Source organism: Pteropus medius, unplaced genomic scaffold (assembly GCF_902729225.1).
Source record: "Pteropus medius unplaced genomic scaffold, Ma_sr-lr_union100, whole genome shotgun sequence".
In the NCBI taxonomy this organism is placed as follows: Eukaryota; Metazoa; Chordata; class Mammalia; order Chiroptera; family Pteropodidae; genus Pteropus; species Pteropus medius.
The window spans coordinates 4545762-4569794 of NW_024343733.1; the positions used below are offsets into that span (position 1 = coordinate 4545762).

General features: G+C 39.6%; 1 long non-coding RNA gene across 1 annotated transcript in view; it reads left to right on the forward strand.

Annotated features, from left to right (window-relative positions):
* LOC120606771 (uncharacterized) overlaps nucleotides 1-24033 on the forward strand; it is a 244315-nt gene that overhangs the window by 55577 nt on the left and 164705 nt on the right. The window contains exon 2 of the long non-coding RNA XR_005653986.1: nucleotides 23796-23867. This is a non-coding gene — a long non-coding RNA (uncharacterized LOC120606771). The remainder of the gene's footprint in view (nucleotides 1-23795; nucleotides 23868-24033) is intronic.

Consider the following 24033-nt stretch of genomic DNA (forward strand, 5'->3'; position numbering starts at 1 on the left):
GATAAAATAATTATCTCAAGGCCATACATCTAGTAAGTGACAAGGTAGTGATTGGAAACCAGTCTGATTCCAGGGTCTGAGAACCTGACCACCACCCTAGGGTGCTGCCTTGATGTGGCCCCATTCTTCTAGTTTCTGAAGGGCTGCAGCATTGCCTGTATCAATAAATATTGATTCATTTATTGGGATTGCACCTTAGATTAAAAGTCAGGAAGCATGAGTTCTACTTTCTGCTGTCAGTTGTTGGATATATGACCTTGGGCAAGAAATGTAACTGTGAACCCCAGTGTCCTCATCTGTGTACAGGGCAGAATGGGATGCCCTCTGCTTACTACATAGGGTAGACGATTGGATGTGAAAGTACCTCTGCATCTGTTGTTTCTTCTATTTACTGTGACTTTTCTTTCCGGCCATTGGGTGTCCCCTCCTCTGTGCTATTGCAATGATATATTTATGAGTCCATTTTCTCCTAAGGGCATCATTCATTCATTCATTTATTCATTACTTCAATAAGGATTTTTGAATACCTACTATATACTAGACATTGTGTTATGTACTGGTTTATTCATCTGATGCCTGGCTCATAGTAGGTACTGGGTAAATTTTGGTTAAACTGAACCTTCCTGTCATCCTCCCAGTTTACCAACCAGTGATGCCCTTAATGACCTCCTGCCTTCTGCTCCTTGTTACTGTTAACCAAACCGCTAGAGATGTATCCTAACCTTCGCAGTACAACTGAAAAAAGTCACAATGTGGATTTGGGGGGGAAATGTATTAAAAACCTCAGGAATGAGAGAGAAGAGAATCAAAGGCATTCACAAAAGACTGCTTGGGTAGGAAGGTGATCTCACTGACAGGCATCTGTGGAACTTGCTGCCTTGGGCAGCTTTCTGGGAGTCCCAGTGGGAGCCCATGGTCCTGGCTGGGCACATCCCAGGTAGCTGGATTGAGCCCTAATCAAGGCATCAGCAACATATGCCCACTTTCAGAATTGCTATGAAGCACTGAGTGCCTCCTGCTCCTTGCTTTTTAACGGGATGTCTTCTGTAGCAGTACGCCTATCTCACCATTGTAGATTGAATATGTTGAGGGAAGGTAACTCTGTCTCTTTAGTCCTAAGGTCGTTAGATCAAGAGAAACTGTACACAAGAGCTATATGTGTGGGATTTCATCTGAGAAGCCTGACCCATACTTAGACCTGATTTAGACAACAGGACCCTGAGCTGAGCTTGATGCTTCTAGAGGAGATTTGCAGGAGTCCTCAGAAGGAAGTGAGTATGTGTTGCCTGTGTATAATTTGTGCCATGAGGGAAGACTGTAATCATTTTAAAATATGTCCTCACATTCTTTGACACTCCTTCAATCAAGAGGCGAAGTCTATGTTTTCTTAAATCTGTGTCCTTTATGACAACCTGGATGAAAAATGCAGTGAAGGTGACACTGTATTACTTCTAAGGCTAGGTTAGAATAGAAAGGCATGCAGCCCCTGCTAGTTCCTCTTGGGACACTCCATCAGCTAAGAAGTAAGGCCAAGAAGCAAGGCTACCCTGCAGGCACTGTGTAAAAAGAGCACATAAAGAGGAAGAGATGTCCAGAGAGCCCCAGCTGTTCTCGCCCTCAGTTGTCTGAGTCTTCCCAGCCCAAATGCCAGACATGTGAGTGAAGAAAACCCAGAGTGATTACAAGTGCAGGAGAGATCCCAAGTGAAAGCTGCATGGCCAAGCCCAGCCAACCCACAGATTCAGGAGCGAAATGAATGACTGCTATTGCTTTAAGCACTGTTTTGGGAGCTTTGTTACACAGCAGTAGATAACCAGATCCCCCTATCAGGAGCAGTGGTGATGGCAGTGTTTCTTAGAGAGGCCCCCACTGTGGACTCTAGGATTTTCATTCAAGCCTCTGACTCTTATTCTGCAAGTTTTAATGCTGGTGCTTTCTTGGTCTTACCAGAAAGTATCAAAGGAAGTTTCTCTGACAACAATGAGGACTCACAGTCCTTGCTCACGTGGTCCTGATGTGATGTGCTGATTGCAGTGTTGAGAAGGTGCGGTCGTGTGCTCAGACCATGAGGAAAATTAATTAAGTTTGCTTGTCAGCAAAGGATGTCCATTACATCACAGCTGCCATCCGGTCACATGGCAATGGGATGCCATTGATTCCAGGGCCCACTCCCAGTTCATCAATGTGACAATGTGCACCTTGGAATGATGATCTCAACCATAAAATGGGGATAATAGTGTCTATCTGGGATTGGCCGGGGGAAGTCCCCAGCACAGCTCCAAGCCCATGGTAGACTCTCAGTAAGCAGTGGCTGTCAGTACAGAGGTGTGTCATTATATGGACTCTGCATGTGAAGTGGATGCAGTGTAGTGAGTCATGTACTGAAACCCCAGAAAAACCTCTAACCAGATCAGAGAGAGGAGGCCCAAGAAAATGGCTCAGCCGACGCAGTGCCAGGACCTCATAAAAAGCAACGCATCAGAAATGCTTTGGCTACTCGAGTGAAAAAAAAATCAAATTAAACTTTGCATCTGGGAATTGGGCTGCTCTAGCTCAGAAACAATGTCAGCTTCACTGAACAGGGCTGCGGCACTCTCTTTAGCCCCAGGAAAGCCGGGAACTGCCAGGGGGCTTGTTGTGTTCTCCTGAGGCTGGTCTCTCTCCAGGACACAGAATTTAAGTCTCTCAGGTGGTTCCTTGCGATAGCAGCTGTTTGTTCCTTGCTCTATCTCTGGGAGAAGCCCTGCTCTCCCAGAAGGGGGCCTTGTTTATACCAGGTTTCCCTCCATCCTCAGAGAAAGCCAGGGAGGGATGGAGGATGAGGACCTTGCAGGAAAGCAGCAAAGAAGGACTGAATTTTTTTTTTTTTTTTTAAATGTCTAGCTGCAGAATGCTTTCATCTTACCATGAACTCTACATGGAAAGCAGATCTTTAAAGGAACTTCCTGGTATAAACACTTTGAGGAACATTTTTGCAATATCTAGTAAAGCTAAATAAATACGGGCAACGTTGTGTGACCCACTTGTTGGTATATCCCTAGAGAATATCTCAAGCTTCAGCGGGCAGATGAAGAACCTGGGGTCTTATTAAAATGCAGATTCTGGTTCAGTAGATCCTGAATGGAGCCAGAGATTCTGTATTTCTGGCCAGCTCCCAGGTGCTGCTGATGTTCAGACCACAGGCCTGAGGGAACTGTTCTCTAAACTTTCTTTTGGCTCTGACTGCTAATAAGAAATACATTCTAGATTGAAACCCAGTATACACTTATCTATAATTGAAACAAAAGTTTTATGAAGCAATATGTACCCTTGCTAGATGATGTACTCTAATAGTTTCTCTTCTCTTTTGGGGGCGGGGGTGGGGGTGGGGAGAAAAAAGAAGTGTTGACCACAAAGCCACTGAAATGATTTCATTATTCACCAGTGGGTCTCAAGCCATGCTTTGAGAAATAGAACCCTAGAGAAATTCTTATACACACAGATCAAGAAACAGGAAGGCTCACTGATGCATTGTTTGTAATAACAAAAAAATTGGAAAAAGCGAAGTAAAAGAAACAACAACCCGAAAGATCTGTCCACAGGAGAATGTATCAGTACATTTGTGATATATGCATACAGTGGAACAGTGAAAATAAATGAATTTGAACCAAGTGAATCAGCATTATCTGAAAAGAAGCATTAAGTAAAAATACAAATTGAGGAAGAATACATGTTATAGGATACCATTTGTATACAGTTTAGAAATGAGCTAGAAAAATTCTGTTTGTTATTTAGAAATTCATACATAGCTAGTAAAGGCACAGAAGCGTAGAAGGGTGGGATTAACACCCCATTCGTGGGAGTCGGGTGGCCTCGGGCTTCATTAGCAAAGGTAAAGCTTCATTTCCCAAGATGGGTGATGAGTCCTTGGTGCTCATTATATCAGTCTCTATCCTTTTTTATAGGCTCGAGGCACTTGGTAATAATAAAATTTAAAAGAGAAAGAAGAAAGGAGGAGGTTCCTGGGTTGAAATTTGTAGGGGGCTTATTAATTCCCTTGGACTGCCATAACAAATTACTAAAACCTTGGTGGCTTACAGCCACAGAAATTTATTCTTGCACAGTTCCGAAGACCACAGTCTGACCTCGAGGTGTCTGATTTGTTCTCACTGGAGGCTCTGAGGAGGAATCCGTCCCATGCCTCTCTCCTAGCTGACGACTGCTGGCCACCCTTGGCATTCCTTTGGTGCAGGGTTTCATTATTCCAGTCTCAGCCTCTGTCTTCACACGGCTTTGTCTCTACGTTTCAAACCTCCCCCTCCTTTCTCTTATGAGGCCACTAGTCATGGGACTTAGGGCCCACCCTTAATCCAGGATGATTACATCTGGAGATCCTAATTCCTTCTGCAAAGACTCTTATTTCCAAATAAGTTCACATTCACAGGTATGGGGGAAGGACTTGGGCATATCTTTTGTGGGGGCCACATTTCAACCCACTGTTGAACGCTTTGAATCCTTTTTCCTCAATATTATTATGATTATCTTGTTTATTTCTCAACCTCAGTACTATTCACATTTGGGGTTGGATGATTCTTTGTCATAGGGAGCTTTCCTGTGCCTTGAAGGATGTTTAGTAGCACCCCTGGCCTCTATCCACTAGATGCCAATAGCACCCCCCACCAGTTGTAGCAACCAGAAATGTCTCCAGACACTGCCAAATGTCTCCTAGGGACAGGGTGGCAAGATAAAACACAGGACCCCAATTAAATATGAATTTCAGATAATTTTTTAGTGTAAGTGTATCTCAAATATTGCATGGGATATACTTATATTAAAAAATTATTCATGGTTTATATTAGGCATCTGTTTTGTTTTGTTTTGTTTTTCTTCCATCAGGTCTGGCATCCCTACCCAGGGGGGCAAAATTAGCCCTGGTTTAGAACAACTACTTCAGAGCCATCACTATGAATTCATATTCATCAAGTGCTTCCTCTGGGCCCCACCGGTCCAAGCCCTGCTCACGAGTTATTGCATGTACTCTTTGAAACAACCCTGAGACATGGATGCTATAATTATCTCAAGCAAATAAGTAGAGGGGTTAGGTTTCAAAGCCAGACCTATGTTTTCATAGACACTGTGAGCTGGGGTGGGGGGCTACATGGCAGATTGTGACCACCTCACAGACTTAGAGGAAAATGGCCCTGTTGTGTAGACCAGCACGGTGAGCAGTACTGGGTCAGAGGAGACGGTGGGAGGGTGTAGGAGGAGCTGCTTGTTGAAGGTGGACTTCCACGGATGATCCTGGGATATGCGGTCATTTGCCAAGAAGAGAAGCAGTTGAGTCGTGAGCTGTGGTGGGAATATCACAGTGTTTAGCAGACCCGAGTTTACCACCTGGCACGGCCTTAGGTAGATGCTGTAGTGACAACAGTATCCGACATTTATTGTGCATTGGTATGTGCCTGGTACTGCTCTGTGTGCCAGCCCTACATGGTCTCATTTAATCCTCAAACAACCCCCTTAGGATGGGTCACCTTACAGATGAGGATGCTGAGGCTTAACAGGGGTTAAGAAACTTGCCCCCTATCATGAGCCTAGTGAGGGGCAGAGCTGGGACTCCCACCAGGGACTGCTGGAATCCGGAGTCCACATTTTGAGATCACTGTTCTCTAGTGTCTTCCATCAATACTTCCTTAATTCTCAGTTCCTCTCTCCAATGAGAATAACATGCCCAGCCTCTCATGGTTGTTCTTAGGATTAAATGAGATAACGTACCTAAAACACTTAGCATAGGGTCTGGCACATAGTAATTTGCAGTTTTTAAGAGAGGGGACTGAGGCCCGAAGCAGGGGTCCCTCTTCCCCTCCTCCCAGGCTGTGCATTTAGCAGGGATTGTGTCTTACTCATGTTCATTTTTAAATCAACATGCAGTTAACACGTACCATGTGCCATGCACTGTCCTAGGTCCTAAACATGCAGCTAGGACTAAGATACACCTCTGTCCTTAAAGACTAGCATTTCCCCACCAAGCTCAGAGCCCACAATTGGCCCTTGAGAAATGCCTGCTGAGTGGATGGCCACACAAATGAGTGCAGAGAGCAAGTGAGTCCTGCCTCCCCAGCGAAGGCGTCAATTCATCTGTGAGATTTGCCAGGGTTAGTGCTGGGATAATGGATTAGTCTTGTCTTCCAATAAGAATGGTTTCATCCATCTGAAGGATGGAGGTAATAATATATTCCTTGCAAAGCTGTTGGGTGGCTTAATTAACTAATATTTATAAAGTGCCTCTGAAGTCACAGATGAAAATCAAGGTAAAAACACCTCGTGCTATTTGTATTAATTTACTTCTTTCCATACCAGGCCTTTCAGATGTGTTTCTTGAAATAGAAAGAGATAGCACCTAGTTTTAAGATAATTAAATTCTAGATAAAGATCATCTATTTCTTGATTAGAGCCCAAACAAGCCCCTTTTCATTTTTGCCGCATTTCTCCATTTTTCTCATATTCAGGTGAGCTGCTTTGTTTTGGGGAACCTCTCCTTTTGAGACAGTAACTTTCTTTCTATCTATCATTTAAGGCAAGTATTTCCATTAATGTCTTCTTGGAGTCTTACCTGGCACTACGAAATCCTTACAAGGGCCACAGCATCATTTGCATAATCAACAATTGATTTGCATATAATTTACACAAGCTAGCGTGGTCTGTACAGTTATATCATATTTGATTTCCAAAAGCTTTGTCATTTCTGTTTACATAATTATAAAAGTGGCAAAGATCTCACATCATACACGGGGCTCATTCTCCCAGAGTCATCTGAGGGGTAGAAGGAGGGGACATTTGTTGAACCATTGCCGTGTGCTCACAAATGTGATTTCACTTAGTCCGCTAGTTCTCAAGTTTGACTGCACATTGGAATCCCCTAGGGAGCTGAAAAATACACCTGGAACTGGGAGTAACTGGGTGGGAGAACCTGAGTGTCAGGAGCTTTACAACCTCCCAGGTTCTAAGATGCAGCCAGGATTAACTACATATTTAATCCTTATTACAAAAAAGAATGACCCCTCCCCTCCCCCATGTTAAAGGTGTGGAAACTGAGCTTGGGGAGTGAGGGGAAGGATATTTGTAATAATATGAATATTAATGGCTATCATTCTGGTACTTATTATGTATCAGACTCTGTGCTAAGCACATTGATTATGAATGTGTATTTAATTCTTACAATGACCCTTTGAGGCAGGGATTAATATCTTCCTTTTATAGATGAACAAACTGAGGCTAAAAAAGTATATAATTTACCGAAGGGCCCCAAACTAGCAAGAGATTGCCCACAGGGGAGAGATGACTGTGCTTGGGTGAGGATTAGACTGTCGGGATTTGATTTTCGGTTCTAATCTCTGGTTTATGCAGGATCCAACCTGTATATTTCTTGAGGATCTTTGCCTTTTCAGGTGTTCCTATGTGCTTAACATATTTCTGGGAACTTAAAAGGCAGCTAGAAAATACTGAGAATTGGCATGGAGCAATCAGGGCTAAGGACTGGACTTCCCAGGCTATAAGGATCGAGACTTTTGATCTGGTGAATAGATTCTTTCTCCCTCCCTCTCTCCTTCCCTCTCTCCCTTCCTCAAATATTTATTGAGCTCTGTGCCAAAGGCACAAGACAGACAAGAGCTGTTCTGTAGCATCCACCATTTGTCAGCCGATATTGGAGCTTTGAATTAACCTGCAGAAGTTAGGCTGTGCTTTTTCTCTCTCTGTAAAATGAACTGAAGCTGAAGTGAGGAACTAGTTTCAGCATACCAAAGGGAAGAATGGTGATGAGTTTTTATTTATTTGGAGGGTTTTATTTTCTTCTCATCTGGAGAAGTGGTGAGAGGAAAGGAATTTTATCACATTCATCCAGCCAAATGTGTTTCCGAATAGTGAGTCGTTTGGTGCCATGCTACTCAGATATAAATTCACTCATTCATTTAATACTTTTTGAACTCCTGCAGTGTGCCTGGCACTATTCTAGATGATGAGGACATATTAAAAAATGAGGCCGAGTCCTTCTATCCATGGCGACCTAAACGATGAGAAGAAATAAGTCAGGTGTAGATCTGAAGGGATAGTATTCCAAGCATAGGGAATGTAGAACCGGAGATGGGAATGAGCTTGGTGGGTTTAAGGAACAGCAGGATGGATCGTGGCTTACAGTAGATGAAGTGGAGAGAGGGTCAGTGAGATGGGCAGGGGCCAGATCACTTAATGCCCTGTAGCCATGATAAGACATGCGAATGTTACTCTGAATGACATAGGAAGCAATTGATGGTTTTAAGCAGGAAAGTGAAATGATCCAATTTATATTTCCAGAGGATCAGTCTGGCTGCTATTGGGAGAATGGACAGTAGGGGGCAGGAGTGGGAGCTTGGAGCTGAATTGTGGGGTGAGAGATGATGGTGGTTTGAACTAGAGGGTACCATTAGACGTGATTAGAAGGGGTTGCATTTGGCACCTATTTTGAAAGTTGAGCCTACAGGACTTGCTGAAAAATTAATTATTTTGGGTGAGGATAAGGGAGGAATTTTTGACCTGAGTGAATTAAGGTACTATCTCCTGATATGGAAATACTGAAGGATAAGTAGTCCATATTCAACTGATTTTGAAAAACTTCACCTATTGTATTTTCTTTTCAGGAAATTCACAGTAACACATTAAAAATTCTGAGATGACCTGTAATAAAGCCATCTCCTTAACTTTGGTTAACCTCGCATTTTCCAAACTTATTTGATCAAGTAATTTTGTCTGTCTTTGCCCCACAGAACATGTGGTAGGATTCATCAGACTTTCCTTGAATAACACCAGTGTTGAGTGTAGAATCTTCTCTCTCCCCGCCCCCCGAGTGTGTGCAAAAGCAATATGCGGCTGTGCAGCTTTCTAAATTCTGATGCATGTGCTGTGTGCGTCTGTTCTTTCCACCTTTGAATACTGTACCACCATCCTCTTCCATCTAACTAGCGTTCCTGCCTCCTGTCTAATCAAAGCACATCTTCACACCAAATTAGAGAGAGCTTTTCGGAAGACCTGTGCCACTACCCACCTAAAACTTTGCCTTCAGGATGAATACCAAATGCTTTACTATGGCTTCGCCATATGCTTCTCAGTATGACTTCCTGCCCGTCTTCCTAGCCACCTTTTCACTATGTTCTAGTGAAAGTGAGCTTTTCCCATTTTCTATATGAGGAGTATAGGTTTAGTGAAGCTAAGTCACTTGACTGCCATCGTAAAGCTTGAGAGTGGCAAAGCCTAATGCCAACCTGAGTTTGTCTGACTCGAAAGCCTGGGCTTTAAACCATGACATCATACTGCTTCCCTTAAAAACGGGTTCTGGCCAGACTTCACGTTTGGGATGTAGTTTACAGATATTCTGAAGTGTGAACAATGGTGTACCTTCCAACTGCCTAGGAAGAGAAGAGGGTGTGCTTGCCTTGGAATCAGGATGCACCTTGAAGGTCATGATGTCTCCCAGAGTCTGGTTTATAGGAAAGTGTGGCATTTTCACTGACTCGTGGAACAGAGCCCCTGTCTGGGCTCCTTCTTGGAAGCCACTCATGTTCTTTGCACAAAGTAAAGTATGTGCACCACTGGTTATGCACAAGGTGACGTTAGGTAGCACCGAACAGCACATACAGTTGAATCACATAGTTTTTCTCCTTTCAAATGCCTTGCCTTCTGATTATGGCAGGGAGAGAGTATGAGTTTGGTGATAATATGTTCCTAACACTTCTCTAATGTTGGCTAACCCACTTTGGGACACGGAAAGGAAGCAGTCCCCGGTGGGCACACTCTAAAGAGAATTTAATAGCATCGGGTATGTTGTATTCATTCATTCATTCATTCATTCATTCATTCATTTTTGCATTTGCCTTTTAATAATGGCAAACGATGGTGATTTTCCATTTATATGTTATATACTAGAATTTATGGTAGAGTTTTCCTAAGTAAAAAGTTGTGAGTTAATTTAAAGAAATACATAACAGTTCCCACTGTTGGTAGAGTTTTCCTAAGTAAAAAGCTGTGAGTTAATTTAAAGAAATACATAACAGTGCCAATAATTTTTTGGTGAAAATTATTAAGGTGATTAAAGGACTGAAATCTGTGAAGCAATGGTTGAATCAACATGGGGAACAGCCAATCAATATAACTTTTATTGTTTCAGTCCTATTGATGCACCTAGGACCAGTCCAAACTCATAATAGTAGTTGCTCAATAAATATTTGTCGAATGAATAAGTAAGTCCTTCAAGATGTCTTTTCAGTCCCTTCCAACTACGGGGATTCCTCCCACCTGGAAAACTCGCAGCGCTGATTGGGCTAGTACTCGTTCACTGTGCATTTCTGATACCTACTGTGAGCCCGATACCCAAAATGCAGCAGCCAACAAGATGCCAAACATCAAGCAATTAAATGAGTATGTCAGGTGACAATGCTTATGTTTTTATTATAAAATTTGTACATGCTTTTTCGTGTGCAGCTCTATTTTTCATATTAGTTCTAACCTTAAAGCCAGAATTCAAATGATATACTGAGTACATTAGAGAAAGTATAATGCAAAAGAAAAAAAAAAACAAAAAAGATAGTGATACAACGAAACTGCACTATCTAATATGATGGCCACTAGTGGTTATTGAGCATTTGAGTATGAATTGAGATATACCTTAAGAGTAAATTATATACTAGATTTCAAAGATTTAGTATGAAGAAAAGAATGTAAACTATCTCATTTATAATTCAAATTACATTTGGGATATATTGGGGTAAATGAAATATAGCATTACAGTGAATTCTAACTATTTATTTTTACTTCTTTAATGTGGCCGGTGGAAAATGCAAAATTACAGATGTGACTCACATTCTATTTCTACTGGACAGTGCCAATAGCTACATTGAAAGGTCTGGGAGGGTATATACCTTGTCTTCTTGCTTCATCTCTGTACTTCCAGCATCTAGCACAATACTTGGCACATGGCAAGTGCTCATTAAGTTTTTATTAAACCACATTGAACATGTGAGAAATGCAAAGCCTTATAAGCTCTTCACCAATTGTTTCAATATCCAACATCACTGCTATTTCTTGGACTTTACTCATTTTTTTTATGAACTCTACTTTTTTAAAGTGCCTCGGATAATGATTTAATGTATATGTAACAAGTCAGTTATTGTAGGTCAGTTAAGTGCCATTTTATGATTTAACATCTATTCAGATTAACAGCCGTTAAATGATTTTATCATAACTTTTTTGATTAATATTATTATTTATTTTTTAAATCATTTAAAAATTTTCAATTACAGTTGGCATACAATATTATAGAATTTTCAAGTGTACAATATAGTGATTATATATTTATATAACTTATGAAGTTACCACCCCAATAAATCCAGCACCCATCTGTCACCACACACAGCTACCACAATATCATTGACCACAGCCCCCACGCTGTACTTTACATACCCATGACTATTTTTTAACTATTAATTTGTACTTTTTCATCACTTCTTCTCTTTCACCCACTTCCCCAACCCCCTTCCATCTGGCAACCATCAAAATGTCCTCTGTATCTATGAGTTTCTGTTTTGTTTGTTTATTTTGTTCTATGGAGTCCACATGTAAGTGAAATTATATGGCATTTGTCTTTCTCTTTCTGACTTACTCCACTCAGCACAATATCCTCTAGGTTCATTCATGTTGTTGCAGATGACAAGATTTCATTCTTTTTTTTTTTTATGGCTGAGTAGTATTCCATTGTATATATGTACCACCTTTTCTTTATCCATTCATCCTTTGCTAGATACCCAGGATGTCTTCATATCTTGGCTACTGTAAATAATGCTTCAATGAACATATGGATTCACGTATCCTTTCAAAATAGTGTTTTGGGTTTCTTCAGATAATTACCCAGAAGTGAGATAACTGGGTCCTTCACTGTCTCTTGTTATGGCCTTTGTTTTAAAGTCTGTTTTGTCTGGTATAAGTATTGCTACCCCATCTTTTTTCTTTTTTCCATTTTCATGAAACAACTTTCTCCATCTCTTCACTTTCGGTCTGTGTGTCTTTCGATCTGAATGAGTATCTCGTAGGTAGCATATGTAAGGGTCTTGTTTTGTTATACATTCAGCCATCCTATGTCTTTTCATTGGAGCATTTAATAATTTAAAGTTATTGTTGATAGGTATGTAGTTATTGCCACTTTATTATTCATATTTTTAAATCTTTTTTCTTCTTAAAGGAGTCCCCCTAACATTTCTTTTCTTGTCATACTGGTTTGATATTGATGAAGCCCTTTAGCTTTCTCTTGTCTGCGAAGCTCTTTATCTGTCCTTCAATTCTAAATGATAGCTTTGCTGGGTAGAGTAACCTTGGTTGTGGGTCCTTGCTATTCATCACTTGGAATATTTCATTTGCAGATCTTATGGTCTGCAAAGTTTCAACTGACAGTCTGATGAGAGCTCCCTTGTAGGTAACTAATTGTGTTTCTCTTGCTGCTTTTAAGATTCTCTCTTTGTCTTTAACCTTTGGCATTTTAATTATGCTGTGTCTTGGTGTGGACCTCTTTGGGTTTATCTTGTTTGGGACTCTTTACACTTCCTGGGCTTATGTGTCTACTTCCTTCACCAAGTTAGGGAAGTTTTCAGTCATTATTTCAGTTCCTTGCTCTCTCTCTTCTCCTCTGCTACGCCTACGATGCAAACGTTGATATGCTTGATATTGCCCCAGAGGCCCCTTAAACTATCCTCATTTTCTTGGATTCTTTTTTCTTGTTGCCGTTCTGATTGGGTGTTTTCTGCTACCTTATCTTCTAGATCACTGATTTGATCCTCTGCTTCATCTAATCTACTTTAATTCCTCCTAAGGTATTCTTCATTTTAGTTATGGTATTCCTTATTTCCAACTGTTTTTGTTTGTTGTGTATCTGAATTTTTATGTTTTCTATCTCTTTGTTAATGTTCTCGCTGAGTTCATCTACTCTTCCTCTAAGTTCATTGAACATCCTTTTAACAAGTGTTTTGAACTCTACATCTGGTAGATTGCTTGTCTCCATTTTGTTTAGTTCTTTTTCTGGAGCTTTATTCTATTCTTTCATTTGGGTGTGTTTCTTTGTCTTCCCATTTTGGCTGCCTACTAGTGTTTGTTTCTGTGTATTAGGTAGGGCTGCTCTGTCTCCTGGTCTTAGTAGAGTGATCTTATGTAGTAGGTGTCTTATAGGGCCTAGTGGCACAGTCTCCCTGGTCACCTGGCCCAGGCACTCCAGGCATGTCCCTTGTGTGGGTCGTATGTGCCCTTCTGTTGTAGTTGAGCCTTGGATGCCATTTGCTTATCATTGGGCTGATTGGTTGTCAGAACTGGCTGGTGACTACAGTGGAGAAGGTGTTGTACAGGGGCTGACTCTATGGAGCAGGATTTGCTTTAACAGGGTTCTGGTGCCTACCCTGTCTGCCCTTTGGATGTGTTGTCTTCGGATGTGGTCCTAGGTGATGCTCCTCCAGGTCGGAAGCTAGCTCGAGTATGTCAGCCCCAGGGCCTCCTGGAAGACGCCCCACCATAGACCCATTTCAGCTGCAGCCTGTGCCTAGCCTGGGGCCACCTGGCATGAGCCACCAAGCAATCCAAAGATGGCCACCACCCATGTTGGTTTTAGAGGTGCCCTGGGAGGGCTAGCCACAAACTGAGGCCAACTCCTTCTAGTGCTGAGCTTGGGGCTGTTCAACAAGAGGTACAGGGCATGCTGAGGACAGATGCTGCTTGTTTGGGTTTTGGGAATCTTTGAGAGATTTTAGGAAAGTTTGGAGCATGAGCCAAGACAGGCTATTTGTATGGAAAAGCCCCTGGCAGCAGCTTGAGTGAGCCCGTAAGTCAGGAGGGGCGGGGTTTCAGGAAATCACGTGGGTAGGGCAACCAGTGTTAGGTCGATGAAGACAGATATGGCGGCTGCCTGCGCCTGCACGCCAGGAGAGGGGACAGCTCCACAGAGAAACAGTGGATTCTACCAGCACTTCTGTCTGGGAGAAGCTGCCCCTCCAGCACTCGCCTTGAAGCCAGAGTTCCTCCTTCTATGTCCCTGGCGCCTTTCAAGCTGCTGCCCCAGTGCCGGAGCTCAGAGCGAGTGAGTCCGTCAGCAAATAAGTCCATGTGTGGCCCTTTAAAATGTACGCCTGGGACTATTGCAGCTCTCTGTCTCACTCAGCCACAATCTCTGCTGGTTTTCACAGCCAGAAGTTATGGTGACTTCTCTTCCTGGGTCTGGAACCCTGGGTTGGGGAGCCTGGTGCGGGGCTGGGACCGCTTGCTCCTCAGGAGGGACCTCTGCAGCCAAGATATCCCTCCTGATTTTTAGCCGCAACATGTGGGTGTGGGACCCACCCATTCCGTGTTTCTGCCCCTCCTACCTGTCTCCAGGTGGCTGCTGCTTTGTATCCTTAGTTTTAGAACTTTTGTTCAGCTAGACTTCAGGTGATTCTCAGTGATAGTTGTTTTGTAGTTTAGTTGTAATTTCGATGTGGTCGTGAGAGGAGGCGAGCAAGCAGTTTACCTATCCCGCCATCTTGATTAGAAATGCTGGTTAATATTATTTGAAATTATTTTTTAATTATCTAAAATGTCATTTTACATCCACAGACACTTAAAATAACTCTTTTAGAGTCAAGATTTTCTGTTTTTAACAATTTTATTTGGTCATTTGCAAGCTGATTTATAGAAGAATAAATAGATATAATTTACTAAGAAGCAAAATTATCTTAAGGGTCTTACAGACAATATAAGGTGATGAGCAAGCTGGAAAATGTTGACCAAGCAGTGAGCTCATATTTAAGTATTTTAAAAAATAACAGCTTTATTGAGATGTAATTCATATACTGTAAAGTTCATTCTTTTAAAGCATACAATTCAGTAGTTTTTAGTATATTTACAGAGTTGTACAACTATCACCATTATCTATTCCAGAATATTTCTATTACTCCAAAAAGGAAATCCCATACCTATTAGCAATCAGTCTCAATTCCTGTCTCACCCAATCCCCTGGTAACCACGAATCCACTTTCAGTCTCTATAGATTTGTCTGTTTTGGACATTTCATGTAAGTGGAATCACACAATATGTAACTTTTGTGTCTGGCTTCTTTTACTTAGCATAATATTTTTAAGGTTCAACCATATTGTAGCACAGGTCAGTATTTCCTTCTTTATTTTTGAATAGTATTTCATCGTACGGAATAATACCACATTTGTTTATCCACTCATCAACTAATGAACATTTGGATTCTTGAAAAGTAATGCTCTTTTAAAATTACACAGCTTATAAGTCCCATACGATATATATGGGTACTAATAGTGATCACTAATATTTATTGAGCACTTATTATATTACAGGTGTTGTTCTAAATGCTTGTAATTTTTAGCCTATTTAATGTTCATGATGACTCTGTAAGGACTACAACTATTACTTTTGTTATTCTTATGAGAAAGTTAGGAAATAGGGAGATTAAGTAACCTGTCTCAGAATAAACAGCTAGTACATGATTCAAACCCAGGAAGTCTGGATGCAAAGCTTGCACTTTATTTTTATTTAAAAAGTTATTATATAATAAAACTGACTTTTTTGGGGGGAAGATATACAGTTCTATGAATTTTAAATACACACACACACACACACACACACACACACACACACAGTTTGTGTAACCACCACCACAATCAGAAAAAGAACTATTCCATAATCCTAAAATACTCTTATATCTCTTCCTAACCCATTCTGACTATTGGAGGAAGTCACCCAGAAGACATGACTGCTGGCAGACCCATGAGCTGAACTCAGGCAATCAGAGGCTCCTCTCTCCCTCCCCTGTCCTTGATATGTACATTCTGCCTACTGTTCCCACAGTGGGAACTGTTCCAAGGACATAGCTCTGAGAGAGCAGTGTGTTGTTGAGATCATGTGGACTGAATATATGACCAAACCCAGTTATGGCCTCTATATGAACTTTTGAGATTCTGGCAGGTGGATGTGGAGATCTGTTCATCTTGCCTTATATATAGAAATTGCACTTGCCTTGCTTATTAAACCTGCCACTTACCAATCTGGAGTGGTCTGCCTCTTTCTTCGGTCTCTCCTTACCCACCATGAATGGGGGCTTGTTTGCAAACCAACACAACCTTAGTGTAACCACTGATCTATTCTCCAGCCTATAGGTTGTTTTTTTTTTTAGAGAATGTCCTATAAACAGAATCATGTAACTTTTAACACTGTCTTATTTCACTTAGCATAATGCCTTTGAGATTCATCCAAGTGGCTACACGTAACAAAAGTTCATTCTTTTTTATTGCTGAGTAGTATTCAGTTGTATGGATGTGCAATATAGGTTATGCATCCATTGGCATTGTTAGAAGTAAATTTTTGAGGTGTAACACACACACAGAAAATGCACAGATTATATGGATACAGACTGATGAATTGATCACACCCACATAATCACCTCGCAGATTAAGAACTAGAACCTTGCCCTAGTACCCTAAATATTCCTTTGTGCTCTCTTCCAGGTAACCTTACTCCTATCTTCACAGGTTAATTTGGTCTGTTTTTGAACTTTATAAAAATGAACTCATCTAAATTTTGCTCTTTTTATCTGGCTTCTTTCGACCAATATTATGTTTGTAAATTTTATTCACATAGCTGCAGTTTATTCTTTTTCATTGCTCTGTAATATTCCATGTTAAATATATCACAATGTCTTTATCCATGCTGCTGCTGATGGACATTTGGGTTGTTTCCAGTTCAGGGCTATTTTGAGGAGTAGAATTGTTGGGTGATAGGGTATGTGTGCATTCAACTATAGTAGATGATGCTGAACACTTTCACAGTGAATGTATCAATTTTCATTGCACTAGCAGTGTATGGGAGTTCTAGTTGCTCTAAGTTCATAACAACATGTGGTATTGTTATTTTAAAAGAATTAAGCTATTTCGGCATGTTTACAGTGGTATCTCCTGAGAATAAGGTCTGGACCACAGCTGACCTTTAGGAGTGGCCTACTGATGGGTGGAGTAGGAAATTGCCAGATGACACAGACTGACCAGCTGGTCTGCAGGGCTTCTGATATGGTGGGTAGATGTGGTGATGATAGGTATCTCTAACAAACTCCCAATCTCAGAGAGAACATTTTCAGTATTTCAAACCATTACTTATGATGTTGGCTCTAGTTTTTGTTTTTGTGTTTGTTTTTGGTTGCTACCTTTTATTTAAACTATCTTAGTTTGCTAAAATTAAACCATAAATGGGTATTTAACTTTTTCAAATGCTTTTCTCCATCTATTCATATGATTCTATGCTTTTTTTTTTTTTTTGGTCATTTATTCCACTAATGTGAAGAATTATAGTGATTTCTTTTCAAATGTGAAACCAGATTTGTACTCTTGAAATAAACCCAACTTGGTCATGATATAATATCTTTTTTATGTATCACTGCATTTGATTTGATAATATTTTGCTTCGGAGTTTTGCATCTGGGTCTGTGAGAGAGATTGGACTATAATTTTCTTTTCCTGTAATTTCCTTGTCAGTTTTTGGTATCTGGATCTTTGTATCAAGGTTATACTGACCGCGAAAAATGAATTGAGAAGTGTTTCATCTTTTTATCTTTTTGTAGAGGTTGTGTAAACTCAGTATTATTTCTTTTTAAATGCTTGGAAGAATTCACCAGTGAAGACATCTGGGCCTGGAGATTTCTTTGTGGGAATGTTAATTACAGATTCAATTTCTTTAATAGATATGGAAGTATTCAGACGTTTTATTTCTTCTTGTTTCAGTTTTGGTAAGGTATATATTTCTAGTTTGTATACTTCATCTAAATTGTCAAATTCTATTGGCATAAAGTTGTTTGTAATATTCTGTTAGTATCTTTTCAATGCCCATAGGATCTTGCTTGGCACTTATAAATTTTATTAGCCTTTTGAAAAACCAATTTTGGGCTTTGTTGATTTTTCTATTGTAAGTTTGCTTTCTATGTCATTAATTTCTGCTTTTATCTTTATTATTTTCTTCCTTCTACTTTCTTTGATTTGCATCTTCTCTTTTAATAGATCCATTTTAAGTTGTAAGTTTATGTCTAACCAGAGTTTTAGCTACTTACCACACTTTTTGATATGTCTTATTTTTTATTATCATTCAATTCAGAATATTCCTAGTTGTCTTTGTAATTTCTTCTGAATTTCCAATCAGGTTTTAATGGATTTTGTAGTTATTTTATTATTATTATAGATTTCTAGTATAATTGCATTATAGCCAGAATATATATACTAAATAATTTTAATTCTTGAAATTTGTTTATATTTGTTTTATGACTTGGTGTTTCATTAGTTTACGTATATGTTCCATGTGCACTTGAAAGCATGTGTATTGTGCTATCCTTGGGTACAGCAGGTAATTTCTACCGACTCATCTCCTGTTTCACTAATCCTTTTTTTTTTAGCTGTGTCCAATCTATTGCTAAATATTCTAATGTCAAACAAGTCAAATTTATTGTGTTGTTTAGATCTTTATAGTCCTATCACTTTGTTGTCTGCTTGTTTTATTAGCTTCTTGAAAGAGGTTGTTAAAATATTCTATTATGGATTTGCCAAATTTTCTTTTTAGTTTTTTGATTTGTCTACTTTGAAAGTATGCTATTATGTGCCTATGAATGTAAAATTGTTATTTCCTGGTGGATTAACCTTTCTGTTGAAATTTTCCTCTTTATATCTAGTTGTGCATCTTGCCTTCAAGTTTACTTGGCTTGATAAGTTTACTTGGCAAGTTTACTTGCCTTCAAGTTTACTTAGCTAGTCTTTCTTTTAGTGTGTGTGTTTTTTTTTATCCTTTTACTTTCACTTTTTTGGTGTCTGTTTAGGGTGTATTTCACATAAGCAGCATAGTAGTCTAATGTAGTCTAATGTAGTCTGACCAGCTAGGTCTATTAAATTCGCATGTTCAGTCAGTTTACATGTAATTACTGACATGTTTGGTTTTGTATCTACAGTATTACTATATTTTTCTATTTGCTCCACTTTTTTCCCCTCCTTTCTTGCCTTAATTTGAGCTAATCAATTTTAAAAATTAAACTAGTTTTTCTTTTATTAACTTGTTAGTTATACCTTCTTTTAGTAATTATCCTGGACGTGAAGACATACCTCCTTTGTTTATTTGAGTCTGATATAGATCAGTATTTTTACCCCTTTCCAGGCAATCTAGGGCCTATTACATTATAATTTTTTTTCTTATGTTATATGCCTTTTGTGTTTTTAATATCATTCATTGTAATCTACATATATTTAAAACCCAATAAAATTATAACTATTGTTTTTAATTTTCATTTAGATTTATTCATATAGTTTTTCTGTTCTTCAGTCTTTCCTGAATTTCTGTCTGGGATCATTTTCTTTTGCCTAAATAACCCCCTTTAGTTTTGTTTTAGTTGGATCTGCTGGTAATAAATTATCTCAGTTTTAATTTGTTTGTAAATATCTTTATTTACTGTCATCTCTGAAGGGTATTTTCAGTATGTATAGAATTGTAACTTAGACATCTTTTCCTTTCAATGTCTTTTTGCTTCCATTATTTTGTTGGGAAATTGATCCTCATATAGTTGCTTCTTTGAAGTTAAATATTTTTTCTTTTTCTCTGTGTGCTTTTAAAAGTTTTTCTAATTCTTTTTTTTTTTTTAATTAAAATATTACCGAAAGCCTCTGTTGTGCGTGGTAAAAATAAAAGACATAGTCCCTCAAAAGCGTTTCTATTCATTCATTTTCAGGTTTCATTTAGCCGTGGTTTTCTATTTATCCTACTTGGATTCTCAGAACTTCCTGAATCTCTGTCTTGATGTTTTTACTCGGTTTTGGAAATTTCTTGGCTGTGATTTCTCCAAATATTGCTTTTTCTACATGTTCTCTATTCTTTAATTCTGGAGTTCCAGTTATACATACGTTAGAACTTTTTACTGCATTTCTTATGCTTCTAATTTTCTTTTCTGATTTTTCCATGCCATTTATTCTCTAGCTTCAGTCTGGACGTTTCCTACTGTCTTGTCTGTTGTTTCACCAGTACTTTTTTTTTTTTTAAAGCTATGTCTGATCTACTGTTAAACATTCTACTAAATTCTTAATTTCAGTTTTTATGTTTTCTAGTTCTAGGATTTCTGTTTTGTTCTGTTTCTACAGATTTAAGTTCTCTGGTGAAATTCTCTATCTTATAATCTATTTTCTTGACTATATTAACTGTAATTTTTTTATTAGCTATTCTATTTTCTTTAGGCTGGGTATTTTTGTATACCTGGTAAATTTTGATGGACTGTCAGACATTTTGTGCAAAAATTATAGCAGTTCTGGATGATATATCTTCTTCTGAGGGGTACCCACCCTGTCCTCTGGCAGGCAGCTAGTGTAGGGCCAGATTGCCTCTATCTGCTGAGGAACTAAGTTGACTAAGGGTTGGATTGCGATCTTTGTAATGCTCCACCCGCCTCTAATTCACCGTAGTCCTCTGGAGTCAGGGCTCTCGGATGAGAACCAGAGCTGTTTACCAGGACATCTCCTAGGAATTGGTGGCCCCGAATTCCAATTTTGTGCCCCAGTGTTAATGCCGAAAACGTCATTCAAATTTTCAACTGCTTTTTACTTTGTTTCTAAACTACTTGCCTTATATAACATAAATAAGAAAAAAATGGTGCAGTGTTTTTGGATTACTTCTCTTTACCTCTGTTGTTCTCATTGTGGTTGGTGGTGCATATTTTGGATCCTCAACTCCTACTTGTTTTGACACTATAAAATGCTAAGTTTGGTCTCTCACCCTCATGAGGCTTCCTACCGCTCTGATAGCTTCCCTGCCGTTTAGTAGCTAACCTCTGCACTGCTTCTGACCTCCTCACCCCATGATGCTTAGGAGTCATCAGTGCCCCAGGGAAAAAATGATGTGCACCACACCAGGCTCTCCTCACTGAACTCTTCTTTCTAGGATTTTTGTAGCTCAGGTCTTGGCTGCTCCCTGATGCTTTCAAATAGAATTTGTGTGTATGTTTTATCCAACGTTTTTTGCTGTACTTGGTAGCAACATTGGCCTGCCTCAATTACTACATCACAGCTGCAAGTTCTATAATTTACTTTTTTCTTCTGAACGTTTGCTCTTACATACTTTGTATTTTATTTATGCTTCTGGTCCCTTATGGTTTCTATATTCCTCATATTGCCTACTAGGGCTGCTGGTCCTACAGCATAGGCTGTATGTTCAACTAATTGGTTTTTCCCATGATTGTACAGTGCTGTGGCCCTGTAGTTCACCCTCCATGATCTGGCCCAGCATGATCTGGCCCCTTGCTTACTCTTTCTATCCTCTCACTATTGGTTATAACCCTGAATGGGCAAGAGGAGGCCTTTCTTAACAGCTCTACCAGGTCCTCTTAACAACCTCTCCTTAACACCTTTATTGTTTTATCCTAGTGTTACCGGTGAGTGGGGTCCTCTCCCGGCGCGTTGTCTAGGTTCTTGATGTCTCAAACAAAGAATTGAGCAAGACACCGAAATACAGTAGAAAAGAAAAGCTTTATTAGAAGGGAAAGTACACTTCCAGACGTGGAAGCGGGCCTGAGCAAGAGAAGCGTGGCTCAAAAGGCCTCGTAACAAAGCCTTCGGGGATTTTATCCCTTTTTGCTGTGGGTGATTACTTTTATTTTAGAGGAGTGAGCTTCCTTGATTGACAACTAAGATTGACAGGATTCAGCAATTCATCATTTTGCTTTCTGCGCATGTTCGTTCCCAGAATTCAGTCTGTTACAATGTTAATGAACTTCCGGGCATATGCATCATATTATAATAATGATATAATGAGGCTCAGGTGAGTTGAAGATTGTCGAGGTCTTCATTGCACAGATGTGAGTGACAGGCTTAAACTGGTACCTAATTCTCTGCCTACTGGTTTCTTTGTGTGAGTTAAAAAATACCTTCTGGCTTGCTTAATTGTGGGCGCATTAGGGTGGACCCCTTCTAGGATAGGATGACCTCAGTATCTTTGCAAGCAGACCCGAAACCCCCTAATTTTCCTGCCTACCTCTTTTCTAAGAGTCATGCACCCCCTTATTATTAATATGGATGTTGAGGGATGGGAGGTCTCTTCCGTATCTGCTTCCCGCTGAGAAGGGCCATTGTCCCTGCCTATTGGGGTTTAATAAGAGCTCTTTCCCTCTCTGCTTCAGTCGGGGGCGTGGGGGGTTCGGTCTTGGGTTTCCTGCCGAAGTGCCACCTCAGTCCCTAGACAAGGAAAAGAAGATACAAACTTATTATTTAAATCATACATCTATTAATTTCTATCATTGTTTTGCCTATTAAGTGAGTAAAAGGAAACAGGCTTGGTTAATATATTTCTTAAAGAGTAGAAAAAGACCTTTGGCCTAACGTCCCCTCCCCTCTCAGACTCTAAGGGCCCTGTCTGGCCTAACAATGGGCTGATGACCCTTATCAATAGCCAGAGGATCTGAGTCACCAGTATGGGGCAATTATCAGGATTTGAGGGAGAGGGCCTTTTTTTCCCAAAGAAAGGAGTGAAGAAAACTTAACTAGGTTTACTAAAAAGATTAACTCTGCAAGAGATGTCCCATTTCATTTCCTCCTAAAAGATTAAGAATTTTACAAGTGATGTTCTGTCTCACTAGCACTTCTCACAAATGTACTTTTCCACTGATTTGTGGAATTGGCTGAGTAATTTATCTATCCCCCTCCAGAAAGTGAACAGCGAAGACAGTGACCTTGTCAGTCTCATTTACCACTATATCACCGGCGTCCATTGCAGTGCTCAATACATATTTATTGAATTAATGTAAGCCTAATTATGGGAGATTAAAAAAGGGAATGAGAACTAACATTCATTAAAATTTTACTATTCATCATCTTATTTAGTTTTCACCTTACCTCTTTGAGGCAGATAGTGTTGTTATTTCGCAGGGAGTAAACCGTAGCTCAGAGAAATTATGTTATTTTCCCAAAGTCACACAGTTGCTAAGTGCCCAGTCAATTCAACCCCAGGCCTGACTGGTTCAAAAGTAACTCCAGCTCTACAAATTGTTAAATACTTCTTACTCTTCTATGCTTTTCGTATCTTCTTCCTTTTTTTATTGACTTTTCAGTTTTTTCCTGGTACTGATAGAATGCTAGGTTACATTAAGGGCTTTTCCTGGAAAAAAAAAAAGGGAAAAATTAAAGAATAGAAACTGACAATTTCTGTTACTTCAAAAAAAAAATAATATGCCTTTTCTATTTGAGTGGAAGAATTATGTGGCACAACCTAGATTGTGTATAAACTTCTTTTTTTCCTCAAATGGCCCAGTTGAGGAGGAAACATTAATTTGTTTAATGAACATTTGTTAATTTCAGTTAAAAAAAGATACTTAAAGTCATAGCAGTAACTATTATTTTCATTGCACACCTACTATTTGTCACGCATTAAGCTGGGCACTTTGCATACCTTCTCTTCAATCATCAAGACACCCCTGGAAAGTAGATATTGTTTTTGTTTTACAGATGTGGAACTTGAGACTCAGAGAAGCAAAGAAACTTGCCTTAGGAAGCTTCAGCTCCAGAATTTGGACTCCTTTTTGTATTTCTATAGAGATTTTTTTATTTCTGTATATACTGCTCAGGGCATCAAACCTGGAACACACAAGGAGCTTAACAAATGTCATTTGCTTCTTTCAGTTTAGTGATAATACCTTGAGCTCCCTGGGAAAGAGTCACAAAGTAATACAATGAGTCTCCTTTGTGTCTCACCAGGTGATGTGAACAGTGTCTCCAAATCGACCCGTTGGAAAAATCTCAAAGGTCAGGACGGCTTCCAAGTACCAGGTAAGGATCACATTGGTCTCAGCCGCAGGCGCTACTCTGTTTGCTCCAAATATTTTCTGGTTGCAAATGTTATTGATCTGACAGTTTATTTCCCGAGACACATTAGTTCCGAACTACTATGATTTGAAAGTCTTATCCTAAGGAAATTGGTCTTGTGCATGGTTAT